Source organism: Arvicanthis niloticus, chromosome 5, assembly GCF_011762505.2.
Source record: "Arvicanthis niloticus isolate mArvNil1 chromosome 5, mArvNil1.pat.X, whole genome shotgun sequence".
NCBI lineage: Eukaryota > Metazoa > Chordata > Mammalia > Rodentia > Muridae > Arvicanthis > Arvicanthis niloticus.
In genome coordinates this window covers 60,675,871-60,694,621 of record NC_047662.1, presented here as the reverse complement: position 1 = coordinate 60,694,621, position 18,751 = coordinate 60,675,871, and the positions used below count along the sequence as shown (strand labels likewise).

General features: G+C 40.4%; 2 long non-coding RNA genes across 4 annotated transcripts in view; both read left to right on the top strand.

Annotated features, from left to right (window-relative positions):
* The window catches only part of LOC117709615 (uncharacterized), a 29,666-nt gene extending 25,566 nt beyond the window's left edge, over positions 1 to 4,100 (top strand). For all 3 annotated transcript variants that reach the window (XR_013110607.1, XR_004606896.2, XR_013110608.1), the window contains one exon: positions 1,265 to 4,100. This is a non-coding gene — a long non-coding RNA (uncharacterized LOC117709615). The remainder of the gene's footprint in view (positions 1 to 1,264) is intronic.
* Positions 4,101 to 11,244: 7,144 nt separating this feature from the next.
* LOC143442228 (uncharacterized) lies at positions 11,245 to 17,625 on the top strand. Its single transcript, XR_013110239.1, has 3 exons — positions 11,245 to 11,370; positions 14,669 to 14,764; positions 17,336 to 17,625. It is a non-coding gene; the product is annotated as an uncharacterized LOC143442228 (long non-coding RNA).
* Positions 17,626 to 18,751: the final 1,126 nt, after the last annotated feature.

The following is an 18,751-nucleotide window of genomic DNA, read 5'->3' as shown; positions in this document are numbered from 1 at the left end:
AGAGTGTACAAAACTCATCTTAATATTGCATCAGCTTCTGACAAAATGTTGAATCCATCTCCTATAATTCCTGGCACACGGTTGTGGGTGTCACTGGGGGGGGGGGGGACATGGTGGCTTTATTTCCTTCCCTAACAGTTCGGAAGTTTGTTTAATACTGACTCAGAGGAAGCGTTCTAGCTGAGTCCTCACATGGCCTTGTTTACAGCTCCGGAGTGTACATAATAGATAAAGAACTGACTTCCACATACCCCTGCGCTTCCTGGGTGTGTGGGCGAGTGTGCTTGAGCCTGTGAAACCGGGTTGTGCAATCTCTTGCTTGGCGCATCAGGTTGCAGCCACCCCACATCCCTTAAAGATTCCACTGAGTGAGTCTACTGTTTCACAAACTGAAAACCGATGTATTCTCCAAAGAGAGGTGCCAGTAATTAATAATTAACATGAAGAAAAATCCCCATGAGTTTCTAGATGGGCAAAACAGAGGGGGCAGCCGAGTGTAAAAAGCCAGTGGGAAACAGAGCTGTAAATGATATGGATAAACACTTGCCAGCAGCGGGACCTCCCTGTTTTGATTGTAATTGTAGCTGGCATTTATATACAGTCCAGCCTGGGTCAAGAATTTTTGTTATACCAGCATAATTTTCCTTGATTCTTGTGGTAGCCTTTATGGGTAAATATAAGCTATTTCACTTTTATAGGCTAGTTAGATCAGAGGATTTAAAAAAAAAAAAAAAAGTAGCCCGAGTTAGACTGAAAGTCTGATAGTAAGTACTGGAGTAAGGAGAGGGACCAGAACTGTTTGACTTTCAAAGAAAAAAAGAAGGCCCTTCCCACCTATCTGTTTTATTCCTTTTTTGGATATGACTTTGCACAAATCTTCATTGCAGTTAGTTACAAAAGGCATAGTGTAATCCATTAGAAGAACTTTCTGGATTTATGAAGGTTCAGCTCTTTGGAGGATGGTGGGCTGGATGTTTCAGGGAATAAATACTGCATAGCCACAAGTCTCTCAGGTCTGAAGAAAGGGGGAGTGAATACCTTTGAAATATCTATGAAATTATGAACTAACCCTTGAGCACAGTGCAGTACTGGTAACACGTGTCCCAAACAGATGTCTAATAGTACATATTAGAAACACATTAGATTTTACCAAATCTTCGCATCAAAATTAGATAAGACAGTGCTCACTAAATTTAGAAATCTTTCTAAAGCTTACTTTTAAAGGCATTATAATTGTTCTCTTTTTCCCCTTCATGTTTTACAGTTGCCACTGCTGAATTGTGAGGCTTGCTGAATCATCTGCAGAAGATAACATTCATTTTGCAAAATGAAAGAAATGTGGGGTATAGATTGTGGTATATAGGTTGCTGGCATTGAAAGAAACCAGAATAAATATGCAAGAATGACCACAAGGCCCCAGACGTGGGTGTCTTTATCCGTTTGCCTCATTACTGGGAGGTTTTCGTTTGGAGATGTGGGGAGGGAGACGGAGTGGAACAAGACTTTTGAATTTTTGAACAATTTAGTTGAATTTCCACTTGATATAGTCTAAGATCTTTATACTGTAGCCACACTTTTCTAGAGAGGTAGTTGGGGGAAAGATTGTGTTATCTTAATGATCACAGCTATTAAAACTTAAAAGTGTCGGGTGGGTAGTGAGATGGGTCAATGGGTAAAGCGTTTGCCAAGCAAGCTGACAACTTGAATTTGATCCCCAGAAGCCACCTCACAGTTTTCCTCTGAACTCCATGTGAGTGATGGGGCACGTGTGCCATTTCCCATCATACATGCATACTTTGTAATACTCTCTGGAGACTCTGCCTCTCTGCTTCAGTTTCTGCTTCCAGTTTCCTGCCTTGCTTTAGTCACTGCCTTGGCGTCCCTCAGTGCTGGGCCATGATGGGGGCGTTAAAACAAATAAACCTGTCATGGACTTTTAAACAGCAACAGAAAGTCAACTGGGACAAAGCTTTTTTTTTAACTTTTTTTTTTCTCTTTTTCTGAGACCACTTAGGACTTTGGGAAGGACTCAGAATTCTGCAATTCAGACTGATTGCATTAAAATCCAAGCACCGAAACAGTAAGGTTTTGTGATGAACACAAGTTCTCCTGGCCTCAGTTTTTAATCTGAAAAATAAGGAAGTAAAATCAAACATCATAGTAAGCATATACTAGAGCAACACATGTGCTTCTTTTTAACTTAGTTTGGGGCCCTGGTTTGTACTTGGTCATTTTAGAAAGGGCACTCACGACTGTGTTTTGTTTATATATGGTCTGGTCTTATGAATGCAATGTGGATGTTGATAAAGAGAGTTCATTGAATGGATTAAAGTTAAGTGTGGGGTGGTATGAAGACTTAGTTTTCCTTTGATACTTCACACCTAAATAATAGACTTGAAACAATGAGAAAGGCCCCCCTATTAAAAGCTTCAGAAGCCACAGTAGGTTGAGAGGTTGTTTGTGGGTGTTACATTTTAGCATGGGTCAACTTCTCCCACCTGAGAAAATGCAAATATGAACCTAGTGTACAGTGTGGCTTCACAAGCTCAACCTGAGCTTGGTGCTGTCCACTCTCCCCTCGCACCTTTCGTTACTCATTCAAAGTTTAGATCTGCTCATCAAGCAGATTCACAAGAGTATGCCTCTAGTCATGTCCATGCATCCGTGTTGAGATAAAAAAAAAGTGAGGTCACAAATGTTTGGGACTGCCTAGTAAACCATCAGGGCTTGGGCAAGTAGGAGAGCAGAGAAGCCAGCACCCAGTGGCAAAATTAAAGATTGATAGTTACCACAGCAAGATACTGCACTATGGGTTGTGAGAAGTCGGAGAAATAGTGAAAGCAAGGGGCAGAACTCCATCCAGCTTCCACCCTAGGCCCTTGTGTGCTTTACAGTTCTTTGCTGTCCTACTGTGTGCTCATTTAATCCTTTAGAAAGCATAGATCACAGCTTCTGATATCTCGTGCTTGGCTCCTTGAGAGTTATTGGAATGAGCAGAGAAGAATGTATGCAAATCTATTTGACTGAGCACCGCGGCTGGCTTCATTTCTATATAACTGTGACGAGAACTTTGTCTCTTTTACTCACAAGTTCTCATTGTACAGATAACTCCAAATCGGGCCTCTACCCTCCACAAACATGCAGTGGCAGGCCCACTCTCCTCCTATAAACAATAAAGAAATGGGAAAGGGAAAAGGTCAGAAACACACTGAGTTTATGAAAATTCTATCCAGGTGGTATCTCAGTAGAAAAAAAAAGAAAATTATTATTTTACTGTTTATAAAATAATGAAGTTCCTAGTTGCTACCACAAGCCATGCCACAAAGTGGATTTCAGGTGGTTTCAAAATAAAACAGAAGTTTTTAATGAAGCGGAAACAGCATATACCTAGAGCTCATCTTATGAGAGTGTAAAACTTGTTTTCTGTTTCATCTGAGGTCTTGCTGTGTAGCAAAGGCTGGTCTCAAAGTTGTGGCAACTGTTTTGCCTCAGAATCAAGTCTTGGGGTTATAGGTCTATATCACCCTCTCCTGCCGAGCACCAGACTTCCTAAGCATAAACAGAATAATGAAAAAATATTCACAATAAAAACATTCAGTATAAGAATAAAATAAAATCAAGTAACAAATGGCAAATATTTGGTATCAGATAAAGGAGAGTTGCTACTTTAGTATGCTGTTGTTTTCTCTGAGATTGGAACATTCCATCTTGCAGAAAAATCCTTAGGTAGGAAGGCAAACCAGTCAGAATAGCTTCAGAAAGTCCCTGAAACTGACAAGATTTACTAGTCCTCTCCCTGCTAGAGTAAGTGATAAAAGCTGAGTTTTCTCACAGAAAAGCTAAGCTGCAAAGAAGATTCTCAAAAAACCAAAGCTGCAAAGAAGACTCGGAGACCAGCCCAGCTACCTGGAAGAGGCAGAAGCTATCCAAGCTGCCTGAAAGATATGTAGAGCAGCTGAGTGTTAGAACACTTGCCAACCTGTTGAGCTGCCTACAGGCTGTGCAATGTGTTACAAGCTCCTGGCTTTGTGAGCTGTCACTCATGCTGGGGTGGGCTTTCGTGATGCAGCTGTCTTTCAGTCATTTCTGCTCCTGTAAGTTACCCCTCACCCATATTTCTGTAAATAACTCCAATAAAGCTCATTAATTCACTAAGTTGGACTTTGGTGCTATTCATACTTTGATTTCTTGTGGGTAGACATGTGTAGTGCCTCCGTAGGAAAAGTTTTGTTGTACAACATGTACGAAAGCTCCTATAATTCAGACCAAAACACTGGGCCCTACTAAGAGGATTAAGACTACAGCTGGACAGTCCAAGCGTAAAAATATATAAATGCCCCAATATTACAGAAAAAATTTAAATCATTTAGTGTAAAAGTATTAATTAAATGAGAAATAACATGTTGAAATAAAATAAATGTTTCTAAATACATTTAGTTTTGGTGATGGTGTGGCAAAACTGGATAGTTAAGGTAAAACAGAAATTATACATTGATGGAGACATATAAGTGTGCACCATGATGCCCAGATAAGAATATGTTTTTATATATTTTTTTCACAACAGAGTCTAGGGGAGACCTGCTGAATTCTTTGCTTTTTATTGTCCTGTTCTGTGTTTGATTAGTAGGGTGCTTTGCTTTGATGTGTCATGTTCTATACCCAACTGATATCTGATTCATAATGTCACGAGATTTTTTTTTCTCCCCTTTGTTTCTCGTACTTCAAATGAGAGGTTTGACTTGCTCTTGGCAAGCTTGTGTATCTGTGGCATGTGTTCTTCTTGTTGCAACACCCCAGAATTATGTTATTTCTGCTTGCCTCATCTTAGTGGTACTGAAGTTGGTTAACAGCATGTGAGCACTCCTCCATAATCAACCTCTTTATTGCCATTTTGCATGATGGTTAGTTAATATATTTGCTAGTGGGACTGGAGAGGTGGTTCAGTGGTTAAGTGCTCTTGCTGGCTCTTGCAAAGGACATGGGTTCAATTCACAGCATCCACATGGCAGCTCAAAACCACCAGTTCCAAAGAATCTGATGATGAATTCTTATGTCTGCCAGCTCATATATACATGAGGTACACATACATTCAGGCAAACACACATAAACTAAAACTAAAAAAGTTAAGAATATATTTATTAGTGATCATTGTCTTGATCTGCCATTATATTAAAGTTTATTAAATAGTAGGTTTCTAATCTATTTCTGTACCAATCAACTGATAACTTTCTGTAAGACTTAAAAAGTAAAAATTTATCTTTTCTAATAATCTAATTACTTTAAACCTGCACATGCTGGAAAGGAAGCTACACATCACCTTGATTCTGTGTATTTGTCAGTTTTTAAAAGAAATTATCTTTAATCATTTTTTACAGTCCAGTCTTTATCCCCCTCTCATTCCTCCTCCCCTATCTCTAAGAGGAAGTCCCCACTCCCCACCCACCCCTCTACCCTGCCAGGCCTCCCCACTCCCTGGGGCCACAAGTCTCTCAAGGGTTAGGTGCATCTTCTCTTATTGAGGCCAGACCAGGCAGTCCTCTGCAGTATATGTGTCAAGGGGCCTCATATCAGCTGGTGTATGCTGCCTGGTTGGTGGTTCAGTGTCTGAGAGACCTTAGGGGTCCAGGTTAGTTGAGACTGCTTCCTATGGGGGTTACCCTCCTCCTCAACTTCTTCCAGCCTTTCCCTAATTCAACCACAGGGATCCCTGACTTCATTCCATTGGTTGGGTGTAAATATCTGCCTCTGTCTCAGTCAGTGTTTGTTGGGCCTCTCAGGGGATAGATATGCTAGGCTCCTGTCTGTAAGCACACCATAAGAATTCTGTCCATTCAGGAAACCTGCCTTTGCAGCAATAGCCTTCATTGATAGGATGAGGCCTGCTCGCATTCTGGGAATTCTTTCTTACTCAAAGTGTATTGATTAAATTAATTGCATTTAAAAGGGCTTCAAGGCAACATTTTGAATGGTGTCTAAACAAATGCTTTGCACTTCAGTATAGCCAACTGGGCACATAAAATTACCACTGTGGAGGATAAAGTATTTATGATCTTACCGTTAGATCAGAGTTGATTTTGTTAACCTACAGAATTTAGGGCCTGTTTTTTTTTTTCCCCCATTTTGCTTTTTTCCTTTAGGGATACAATCAATAAAAAAGTCTCCTGTCCTTATCTGGTTCACACTGTAAAATGAGACCCAAGGCGGCTAGGACATTTTATAGCTCTGTGGAAATCTATCCTGATAAAGAAAACACCCTTCTTGGAACCCCCACCTCCTGCCCCAACTATTATCACACAGCAGTTTATTGACAACTTTGTGATAAGAGCTAATGCCTATTTAACTTCCTTATTTACACTATAGAAAAACCTACTAATTGCTGTCTTGTTTGTTCACAAAAATTTGCCACTTTTACAAAGTGTATGCCTTCGTTTCTAGTGAGTGAATTTTCTTCTTAGGAGACATTTATAAAATTCTAATGGCTGTGTTTAAAGCCTGAAAACATGATCATGTGATGGAAGGTGGCTAGCGATGAAGAAAAGGTTTTTTTTTTTTTTTTTTTTTTTCTATTTTTTACTTCAAAAAATGTATCTGAAGCCAGGAGGTGGTGGACATGCCTTTAATTCCCAGCTCTCAGGACACAAAGGGAGGTGGATTTCTGAGTTCCAGGCCAGAGTGGTCTGCTAAGGACAGCCAGGACTACTATAGAAACCCTGTCTAGAAACAAAACAACAACAACCAAAAAGCGAAATAGTGATAAACACATCACGAGAAGCGTAAGCTATCTGGAGTTGTTACTGTCGTGTCATAGTGACAAGCAGAGAATCCAGTTTCTTAGGAGAAAAGGCTCAACACTTAACATCAGGAGCATTAAAGGCCTCCTTATGATGATTTGAAGTAAGTAGACTCATAAAAATTCTAATAATCTTTTTTTTCTCAGTCTCTTTGAAATTGTTACTTTAAAGCTCATTTAGATTAAATTTTATCAAAACACGCATCATTCTCTACGTGGTTTGTGTGTGTGTGTGTGTGTGTGTGTGTGTGTGTGACTTCAAACTCATAAGAACTAGTAGGACTTGAAATTCAGTGAAACATACTGATATATAAATAAATGTATGTATATTCTGCTTGCAATCACTGTATGAGTGTATTTTCTGTTTTCTTATTTTGTTAACTTTATAAATGTTGACCTAATTTAAATATATTCATTTGTTTGACCTAAATGGTATGGTGAATATTAAGCATAAGTAAAATGAAATTTTATTACGTAGTATAAAATCAAATTATAGCATTAAAATTATGTATCATTAGAAGAAGCTCACTTATAACTTTGTAATTTTCTTTTTAAAAATTATTTTATTATTTACATTCTAAATGTTTCACCCTTCCCAGTCCTCCCTCCCAGAGTTTTTTACCTCCTGCCCTCTCCCAACCCTTTTGCCTCTGAGAGTTTAGACAGAATGTCCTCATCTGGAATAACGTACTTCCTTCAAGTGCCAAAGACCATCTAACAATGTCTGCAACATGAAGCAATGAGGAGACCTTTTTTTGAATTGCCATTGAATTGAATTGATTGTCTAAGAGATTCCCAAAACACTACAGACTATAACTATTGCCCTTGGTTGCCCTCAAGAAGTGGAAGTTAACTCTCTATTGCTGAAGACACCGTGCAATTCAGACACAGGGTTCAGAGGTTCCTGTGCTAGACCTTACCTGAAAGCCTCCTTCCTGGGGATTGGCTTTTATGGTACCAGAAAGTGTCGTGCAAGCTTCCAAAGAAAAGATAAGCAACTAACAGTCCTACCCAGCTATGATACATATGAATCACAACAATTACCAGCATGGCATAATAACCCTAAAGGTGCAGTTGTGGCACACAGACATTGTTTGTAACCAATAGCTCTCTAATTGAACTTCAGACCTGCTCAGCAAGAAGGAAACCATGTCTGGTACTGGAATCTGCCAACTACCCAGGGCTAATGAAGTTATGGATTTTGGAGGAAACCCTATCACCACCACTTTAGTAAATCAGCATACTCTCAAACTACATTCTATGTGTCCTTATACATGTATAACTTTAAAAGTTTAAATAAAGAACGGGGAGTCCAGAGTATAGGGTGACTTTCACACTATTCAAATTTCTTTTCCTGTTGTGGTCAAACACTCTGACAGAAGCAAACTTCAGGGGGAACGGTTTGTTGTAGTTAATAGTTCAAAGTACATTTCAACATGTCTGGAAAATGGAGACAACGTGAATTTGCAGCAGCTTGTCACAATGCAACTACAGTCAAGAAAAAGACAGCAATAGATGCTCTGATCTCTTTCACCATTTGTTGCTGGAATCCCAGTCAAGGAATAGTACCACCCATAGTGGGCAATTCTTTAATCAAGATACACCACCGGCCTGCCCAGAGGCCCAACTTCTAGGTAATTATAGATTCTGTCAGGTTAGCAATATTAACTATCACACAAATAGGGATAAAGCTTTTAGTAATTAAAAGAAAACAATTTAAACAATAAACAATACTACTCACTCTAGGCCAGCCTCTAGCTATATAGACCAAAGCTGATAATCTTTCAATGTTCCTTTAATACTAATACACCAAGCCTGTCCAACCCCCATTTACTATTTTCTAACAGCCCACAAGATATAAAAACAATCTATTCTGTATTTTTTCACCTGTATAGATAATTCACTACCTAGGAAATGAACATCAATATTTTAAGTATAAACTTATCACTTTGTTTTCACGTTTGTTGAGTACACAGTGCAAGAATGCTGGGTGGGCAGTCATGAGAGTGCAGCAAAAATAAACTCTTCACATATTGACTTCGTTATTCCCACTAGCTGATTGAGCCAGTGGACATAAAAAATAGACACAACACAGATTGTCTTCTGGAGATTCTAGAACAGAGATACAAATTATGGATTTGGCTCCAGGTGTGTCATCCTTCTAAATTGAACATTTGTTTAATCTTACCTTTCATTTTTGAAGAGAGGGTCAATAGAACTAAATAATCAGTCCCCCCCCCCTGTTGCCTATTGACAGGCAAACTGGTACAGTCTGATCCTAGCTCAGGCATTGGCTTAACCAATTAGTTCCCCTTAGGCTTTGTTTGGCCAAGATTCCTTTCATTGGCTTTATTAATAGTGAACAGGCTGATGCAGTAGGAATTTTACAGGGTTCCCTTCTGTTACCATCCAGCCATGTCCCAGGAGGAAGCCACACTGATAACTCTAATATGAAAAAAGCATGCTAAGCCATTCCTGTTAATAACTAAGCTGGTGTTTATGGTCTACTTATATGAAAGTTGCTGGCTGTCATTGGTAAAGAAACTATAAGATCAATGCCAAATGTGTGTGTGTGTGTGTGTGTGTGTGTGTGAGTGAGAGAGAGAGAGAGAGAGAGAGAGAGAGAGAGAGAGAGAGAGAGAGAGAGAAGAACAAAAATGAGATAACAGAAAGTGTATGCCTGAGAACCTGTTTATACATCAACTTCCTTGTGATTAAAAAAGGAGTTCAGGGGCTGGAGAGATGGCTCAGAGGTTAAAAGCACTTGCCAGAGGATCCAGCTTTCATTCCCAGCATCCACATGGCAGCTCAAAACTGTCTGTAACCCTAGTTCCAGGACATCTAACACCCACACACAGACTTGCATTCAGGAAAACACTAATGCACCTGAAATAAATATAAATTATTAAAAAGGAGTCCATTGAGTTATTTTCAAAAAGGTCAGAAAACACACTAATGACACAACTTTGGTTTAGCCCACTCCTGAAGCAGTAGAGAAATGAGTTTTCCACAGTAACACTGCCGTTGCCTACAGGATGGTTTCTAAATATTACTCTCAGTGACATCAGTATAAGCAGGGCTGTGTGTATCTAAATGTGTTTATCTCTTTCAAAAACATTTTGAAACCCAGTGAACCCTTATGGATGGCTCATTTTTATTTTGATATAAGTAGGATTATTTAAAGATTTTGTCAAGTTCTTTGATAAAACACCTGAAGAACTTGATTTGACTAAAAATATTAAGCCAAGGGAAAGAAGTTAGGAAGTAGAGATTTCTAAATAACAATAACAATGTTATTTGAGTTAAAAGATTGGTGTGTATGAATATTTTGCCTGGATGGATGTCTGTGCATCATGCATATGTCTGGTGCCCATGGAAGCCAGAGGAGAGTGTCAGGTCTCCTGGAATTTGAGTTCAGACAACTGATGGCTCCCATGTGGATGCTGCGAATGTACCCTGTGTCCTCTGGTAGAGCCCCCAAGGCTTTTCACTACTAAGATACCTTTCCAGCCCTTAACAATATCCAGTCTTATAGGTAATTCAAAAGTTAGTTTGAAAACTATCGAGTGAAGACTAAGACTATGGAAATTAGGGTTCCTTGTTCCCATGAATGGGACATGGCATTAGTAGCTGTAATTTGTGTCTTCATTGCTGTTGGGGCACCCTGTGTTTAGCCTTTCTGTGGACATCACTACAATATATAATATAGGCATATATAGACAGATACCCACATGTTCTGACTATATATATATATATATGTATGTATGCAATAATAGTAATGTGAATATATCTGTATGTATTCGTTTGCTCATCTTATGGTAGGTCTAAATTTTATTTCAGAAGAGCTTTAGGTGTACCATTAAAGAGCAAACCCATTAAGAAGGTGATGGGTCATGTTTGCTGCTTCTAATCTCTCCCTCACACTTTGCCAAGGTCAAGTGAACAATCCTTTCCTAAGTTCTCTGGAGTCATAACTTCACTCTCACCTTACCTTTTTCTGTTGGAAGTATTCTTGCGAATATTGGGTTTGCTGTTGTAGTGTTTCCTTTGTTTTTGTCTTATCGGCTTGATCTATCCTTTCAGCAATATGATACCAAGATACCATGGCATACCTTGACATTTTCAGCCATGAGGTATAAACTTGTAAACCCCTTTTAACTTTCTTCCCTTCATCTCTTCTTAGTAACCAACTACAGGGTGTTCAGATGTCTTCTTGCTTGTTCCTTTTACAAAAATATGTAGGAGTAGGTGTGATTTTTCCATTTCCCCCTTCTGTTTTACACAAAAAGTGACAGACTACAGTTCTTCTGCCACAACATTTTGTCATTTAACAGTATCAAGAAAGAGGGAAGTCTCTTGCAAAATGAGAGGATGTGGGGGAGGAGGCTGGGGAAAGAACATCTCTGGGAAGATTTTCTCTGTCTTGTAAGGTATAATTTATGGTATCCTTTTAGGAAATGTTCAGAAAATACTGTCTTTTGTCCCACTGGATATGCCTGCCCTCTTGCTGAAGTATGAGACTGAAAGTAGAACAAGACATTTGGATTCACTGGAGTCACAAGCATCAGAGATCTCAAATTGTGAGTCATAGGGAAATTGGCTTTGAAGTGTGGCTACCGGTAGCCCATCCTTCCAAGTCTGCCCTTCTGCAAGAAGGCCTGTGGATGTCTCAATACCTGCTCTCTAAAGGCTTCAACATTGATTTTAGACAGATTACTCATGCCAGGTAGTGCACACTGCAATTATCCAAGCGAGGGTGGCCACAGAATCATCAAAGCACGAAGCTCCTATGACAGCGAAGACCCGGAGGGTTAGATGCAAATGTCAGAGTGGGGCTATTGTTCTGGAGTCTGAGAATTGGAGATGAAAAGAGCCTCAAACACTGCAAGAGTAAACAGTGAGGGACAGGGAAAGATCCTCCAGCTAGAACAAGCACCGCCTTTCAGAGCCTCCTTTGAAGTTCTGGCAGAGAGTGTGTGAGGTGGATCAGTTGAGTCGATGGAGCCTGGACACAAACACAAACGTGTAGACATTTCACCCCCTTAGATTTGGCCAAGAGACAGAAGACTGAGTGTGACCACTCAGACTATTACAAATTATGGAATACCTAAACTCAGGCTCTTGCCTACGAATATCTGAAAACTAAATTATGCTTTAAATGCCAAGTGGTAAAAGTAAACAGCTTATTTTTTCAGGAGAGTGAAAAAGAAAGTGTGTAATTTGCAGTATAAATTCTTTGATTAGTGACCTGGAATTAACTAGGAGGACCTAAAAGCGTTTAAGTGACCCTCCGGGACTACAGCTGGGTGACCTGCGAAGTCACTCTTCAACCTCGTTCCCTTTTCCACTCTTAATTCATTTTTGAATCGGTGACAGATATCTGTAATAGAACATGAATGCCTCAACAAAAACATTTTTGTTAAATTTCTTTAGCATTTAAAATTTTAAAGAAATTAAGTTTGATTGATAGATTCAAGAAGCCTACGGACTCTTTGGAGTCCAGAGTGATGTTTTGATCAGGTCTATATTTCTGAATTTGCTTTTGTAATATTGTTTTTTTTTTTTTAACATGGATGACTTTGTTAGGAATGCTTCAAATAATAAGTAATAATAAATAATAATAGAAGCTAGCCATGCTGAAATATAGCTACAGACATACACACCTGTAAAAACCCATTGTGGTGCACTAACACACACATATTTTATGGGACTAGGCACTGAGCCTAGAGCCTCACACTGGCTATGCACTCCACCACTGAGCTAAGTCTTCAAGCCTATTCTTCTTCTTCTTTCTTCTTCTTCTTCCTCTTCCTCTTCCTCTTCCTCTCCTTCTCCTTCTCCTTCTCCTTCTCCTTCTCCTTCTCCTTCTCCTTCTCCTTCTCCTTCTCCTTCTCCTTCTCCTTCTCCTTCTCCTTCTTCCCCTTCCCCTTCTTCCCCTTCTTCCCCTTCCCCTTCTTCCCCTTCTTTCTTCCCCTTCTTCCCCTTCTTTCTTCCCCTTCTTCCCCTTCTTCCCCTTCCCCTTCTTCCCCTTTCTTTCTTCCCCTTCTTCCCCTTTCTTCCCCTTCTTCCCCTTCTTCCCCTTCTTCCCCTTCTTTCTTCCCCTTCTTCCCCTTCTTTCTTCCCCTTCTTCCCCTTCCCCTTCTTCCCCTTCTTTCTTCCCCTTCTTCCCCTTCTTCCCCTTCTTCCCCTTCTTCCCCTTCTTCCCCTTCTTCCCCTTCCTTCTTCCCCTTCTTCCCCTTCTTCCCCTTCTTCCCCTTCTTCCCCTTCCCCTTCTCCTTCCCCTTCCCCTTCCCCTTCCCCTCCTCCTCCTCCTTCTCCTTCTGTTTTTAGACAGTGTCTCACTAAGTTGCCCAGGTTGGCCTTGAATTCACCGTGTAGCCTAGTTTTGCAGTTCCTGCCTCCATTTCCTAAGCAGGCCGCAGATATCAAGACTGATGACTAGTACATTTTTTAAAATACATTAAATAACAAGAAGCTCTAAGCTGAGTAAAATGAGCAATAGAAAGAATCCTAATAAGCACAAATGATGTTTAGTGGTTGTTAGGACAGTTGTCATGATATGAAAATATCTGACATATTAGAGAAAATACTACTTATTATTATTATCATGACCATGATTTCTGCTTTTTAGGCTCATAATAGTAAGAAATACTAGGTTATGAAACACCAATTATAAAAACATTATAAATACACCAGTTATAAAAAAAACATTTCTCTACTCGATTTTATAGACCCTGTGAATGAAAGAGGCTATGGATCCCACAGAAGAACATTTAATTTGCTTTGAGTTGGTCATCTTACTTCTGTCAGGGGCTTGATGGCATCAAAAATATGGGAATATTTCAGTCTGTTTCTGGCTTTATTTTCATCACTAGATCCTCACAGGGATGGTGATCCAAGGCTCTTTGATTTCTCTGGTTGAAGAATTTTGCCTGTAGGTTTCTGATGCAGATTTTCTTTTCTCACACATTGACTGTAAGGGTGACATGGGAGAGTTTCTCAGTATGCCTTTGACACCTTCGGGGTTTATTTCTCAACTTATTGGCACTGACCGAGACCTTGGTCCTCCTGAGTCACAAAGACCCACAAGGCAAAGGCTGACTCAGGTCCTTGCATGTGGTTATTTGATTTTTTTTGTCACTTCTGGCCTCTGAGAATTTCCCTGACTTTCCTGCCTTCTCAGATACACGATCATTTTAAAAAGAAAACCACTCTACAAAGCTTCTGTTTTTGTTACTTTTTTTTTTTTTGATGACCTTCTCCTAAGAGGGTTTCTTTGGGTAGCTAGAATATTGTCCTGATTCTGATCAAATGAATCTTGTCTAGTCTTGTTTGATGTTTACAGACATCCTGTGACATAGCTCATCAGAGCTGGAGAGAGAAGAAAGCAGGCAGCTTTTTTGTTTGATCAGTAAATAAGTGAATTTTTATGCTACCACATAAATGAATAGTGGTATATTTTGAGGCTATGCAACTCGCCATCATGTTGATGAATTAGGAATCCCCTCCACCTTTGAGACAGTGATACCTTTTTAAGTTGCTCCAGGAAAAAAACAAAAGAAAAAAATTAAAAGAATCTGTATTCATTGCCATTATACACACTTTTAAGTGAAAATGTTCTCTGAAGTGGACGCACACTGTCCTGTTCTTTACCATCCCCTCTTCTACATTAACAAATATGTTTCTTCTCTTCTCCTCCATTCTCCCTCCCTTCCTCACTTTCCCCCTTCTCTTTCTTTTGCATTTTATTAATGTTTTAAAAAGCCAGCCATGTTGTGAAGTTCCTGCATTTCTACTCTGTACCATGAGCTGATGGGCTCCTCGCTCATTTTTCTGGAGATTGTGAGCTGTCTGGTGTCTGTCTTTCTTGTCTTGCAGTGTTCCCTGTTGAGATGAGTCACAACCGAAATGCAATCTTCGACGTATCTTCTGCCGTGCAGCAGACCATGAAGCAAAGTAAAGGGCAATCTGCTTGTAAGTCAAACAGTTACAGTTGCAGAGAAAGATAAGCAGTCGGCTTTGTCTGGGTTGGGAGGCCATTCTTACTGAATTTCTTTGCTTGGGCTACTACAAAAATGAGCTCAAGGCAATACACAGGTCTAGGATCCTTAAAGAAGCCTTTTGGGGGGCTGAGTTATCTCTCACCTAAGCTGGACACAAAGTCTCTGTTAATGTTTCTGTTACCCTCCCTTTCAATCAGCAAGTGTTTTGTAAGTACCTGCTGTGAGCAAACAGCGTGCAAGGAGGTGGTAAAATCAGCAGGGAAACATAAGGAAATGATTAACATTTAACGTTTGTTAAGACGGCTAAATGCAAATGGCCTTAGAGGCTTCTGGTGCATTGCGCCAGCTCTCTCTGTGTGAGCGCTGCCTCCGCACATTTGCCTTTCTGCTCTGCTGCCCTTATTTTTTGGTGGTTATCCCCAGCTGGCCTTGCTGGCCCCTCAAGGTTTTTCTTTTTCTTTATTTTCCCCCTCTTCCTGCACACACGCCAATTGATTACTACATATTATCAGTGCTTGCAATCAAGAGCAGGCCATTTCAGGTCAGGCCCCTCATTTACGACCACTCTTAGTACTAATTGAAGTACTTAATCATACGGACACATTTCCCAACTTCTATTTTGTATTTTCTATTCTAGCCTAGCCCCGGCAGTTTATACCTGCCCCACCTGCCTTTGCTTTTTCTCTTGCTCGTTTTTGCATTTATTTATATGTGTTTTAACTTCCCAGGAATTCTCTTCTTTCTTAACATTTCAAAAGTATCACTTGTCTTTCATTATGAGTTGTTTGCTCCTGCCACAAACCCAATATTGCAAAATTAATTATTATTTTTTGAGGTTATAATATAATTAATTACATCATTTGCCCCTTCCCCTTTTTTTTTCCTTCAAAGCCTCTCGTATACCCCTCTTTACTCTTTCCCAAATTCATGGTGTCTTTTTTTCATTTATCGTTTTTGTGTACATATATGGATGTATATGTGCATATACATAAATTCCTAAATATATAAATACAACTGCTTAGCCTGATTAATATTACTTGTATGTATGTTTTTAGGGTTGATCATTTGGTATTACATAACCAATAATTGGTTATTGGATAATTAGTGTGCCCTTCCCTGGGGAAGACTATTTTCCCATTATCCACATTCTTTAGTTGAAAGCCTGATGTCTTTTTTTTTTTTTTTTTAATCTTGAAAAGTTTTATTTTAACAGGAAGGGTGATATGTAGGAGGAGCTAAGGGGGAAGGAGTACCGAAAGGAAGAGATGGAGTTCGGAGAGGAAAAGATGAAGGAGAGGAGAAGCTAGATGATGAGAGAGAGAAAGAGAGAGAAAGAGAGGGTGGGGCATGGAGGCAGATGTTCATGTGTCTCCACCAGTCAAAGATAGTTTATATATCTAGGTTGGGTATTGTGTTACACTTCTGATTGAGCATTACCAAACTTATAAAGCCTTTGATTAACATTTAAAAAAATTGTATAAAAGCAAAAAGGAAAAGGGGGCATGAGATAGGGGTTTTCTAGGGAGGGGAAATGGGGAAAGAGGATGGCATCTGAAATGTAAATAAAATATAAAATAAAAAAGAAATATTTTGATATGTATGGAAGCTTTTGAAATTCATCCAAGTACCAGGGCTAAATTTGGTCAAGGCATTGTCATTGCACAGAGTCAAACTCCATAGGCTTATTGTTAGATGGAAGATGTGCGTATACACAATATAATTGTAAACGTTATAGTCATAGAATAAATATCTATTGGCCAAAAAGTGTCTCCTCTTTTCATTTGTTATTTCTTTTTTCCTGTAATTATTTATTCACTTGTTTTTTTTAAAATCTGGAAGAAAATATTCTACATGATTGTTCTAAGCGCTTAGGAGGTGCAGGGTGGTATAGGAGGATGTGCAGCTACCATGGAAGATGGAGAGGCATGATGTTTGAATATGCCAAGGAAAAAAAGAACCAGGCTGCATACTGCTGTGTCTAGATCCATTAGTCATCTATTGTCCTGGAGGAACTTTGTTAGATTCACACTTCCAGTGTGGTGTCAGACATGCGTTACTTTTACATGAAGCTGGAGCATGACTCAGTGTCTTACTGAGGCTTATTGCAGTGCCTTTGAGAAAACAAACAAACAAACAAACCATGTTTTCCTTGTGGGGAAACAACCTATATCTATGATGCCAGACAACGGGTTTTCAGATGTATTTGGGACATCTGGGGCTCTTTGCTGCCTGTTATCTCTGAGCTGAGTGAAGGGAGAGCCTGCTGCCTATGGAGTAGTGTTGGCAGAGGGGAGACTGGGAGTGGAGTATGTGTCAGAGGATACTGAACCCTCTGAATGACAAGAGGCCGTCCAAGTGTCAGTGGCTATAATTTTAAGAGTGCTTTAGAGTGTAAGGGGAAGTAACTCAGGTAATCTCTGGAGGAGCTTGATGCCACTGGCTGGAAATAACAAGTTTCAAGTGGTTGGCATGTCATCTGTATCTCTTGTTTTGTTGTTGTCTTTTTTAATTTAATTTTAATTTTAGTTTTTGTTTTAATCAGATGAGTCTGTATCCTGTGAGGCTCTGACACACCAGCTGTTCTGCAAGCAGACAGGAATCTCGAGCTTGTCTCCACCTCATCTTTAGTGGAGAGACTGTGACACGCTGCTGTAGAGCGGACTGTCTGACTGTGAAATTGCGTGAAACATTTCATCTTAGGTCTGTTTAGGAAGTTCTCTTCTGGAAGTTTGAAGAATTGTGAGGGCCACGACCTTCTCAGGTTCCTTCTATTCCCCCACATCACACACAAAAAAATCTCCCATTTGTTTTGATGTTATATTTCTTCCTGTTTTATATGGAGCACAGCATATGTGGCATTTTTTTTCTTTCACTTTCAGAGGAACTGTATTTAGGACAGTAAACATGGCATTTAATGCCCTGTGGCCAATTGGTATTGATTTTTAAAATTTTTTAAAAAATTATTATCTTTAATCTTTCCTCACAGTCCAGTGGTTATCCTCCTCCTGTGTTGCCCTCCAACAGTTCCTCATCCCATTTGTTCCCCCCCATCTCCAAGAGGGTGTCCCCACCCCCCACGCCCTACAGACCTCCCCACTCCCTGGGGCTATGAGTCTCTCAAGGGCTAGGTGTGTCTTCTCTCACTGAGACCAGACCAGTCAGTCCTCTGTTGTATATATGTGGGGGGCCTAGGACCAGCCAGTGTGTTCTGCCTGGTTGGTGGGCCCAGTGTCTGAGAGATCTCAGGGGTCCAGATTAGTTGAGACTGCTGGTCTTCCCATGGTGTTGCCCTCCTCCTCCTCAACCTCTTCCAGCTTTCCCCCAGTTCAACCACAGGGGTCCCTGGCTTCTGTCTATTGGCTAGGTGCAAGTATCTTTCTCTGTCTCAGTCAGCTGCTTGTTGGGCCTCTCAGGGACAGTCATGCGAGACTCCTGTCTGTAAGCACACCACAACATCAGCAATAGTGTCAGGCCTCCCCTTGAGATGGATCCCAAGTTGGGCTGGTCACTGGACATCCTTTACCCCAGTCTTCTCTCCACTATTGTCCCTGCAGTTCTCCTAGACAGGAATGGCCCAGAATCAGAGTTCCTGATTGTAGGATGGCAACCCCATCCCTCCACCAGATGCCCTGTCTTTCTGCTGGAGGTAGATTCCCCTAATTCCCTCTCTCATTTCATCCAAGATCCTTCCCTTTGAGTCTTGAGGTTCTCTCACCTCCCAGATTTCTGGTACATTCTAGAGGGTCACTCTACCTTCCAAAGTTGTATATTTCCATTCATTCTGCTGGCCCTTGGGGCTTCAGTCCTGGTCCCCACCCACAATACTTGATCATGTTCCCCCTTTCCCTCACCCCTCTCCCCTCTCCCACACAGGTTCCTCCTTCCCTCTTCCCTCAGCTTTTCTCTCCCTCCCAAGTGTGATTGAGGCATCCTCACTTGGGCCCTTTGGCTTGTTAAC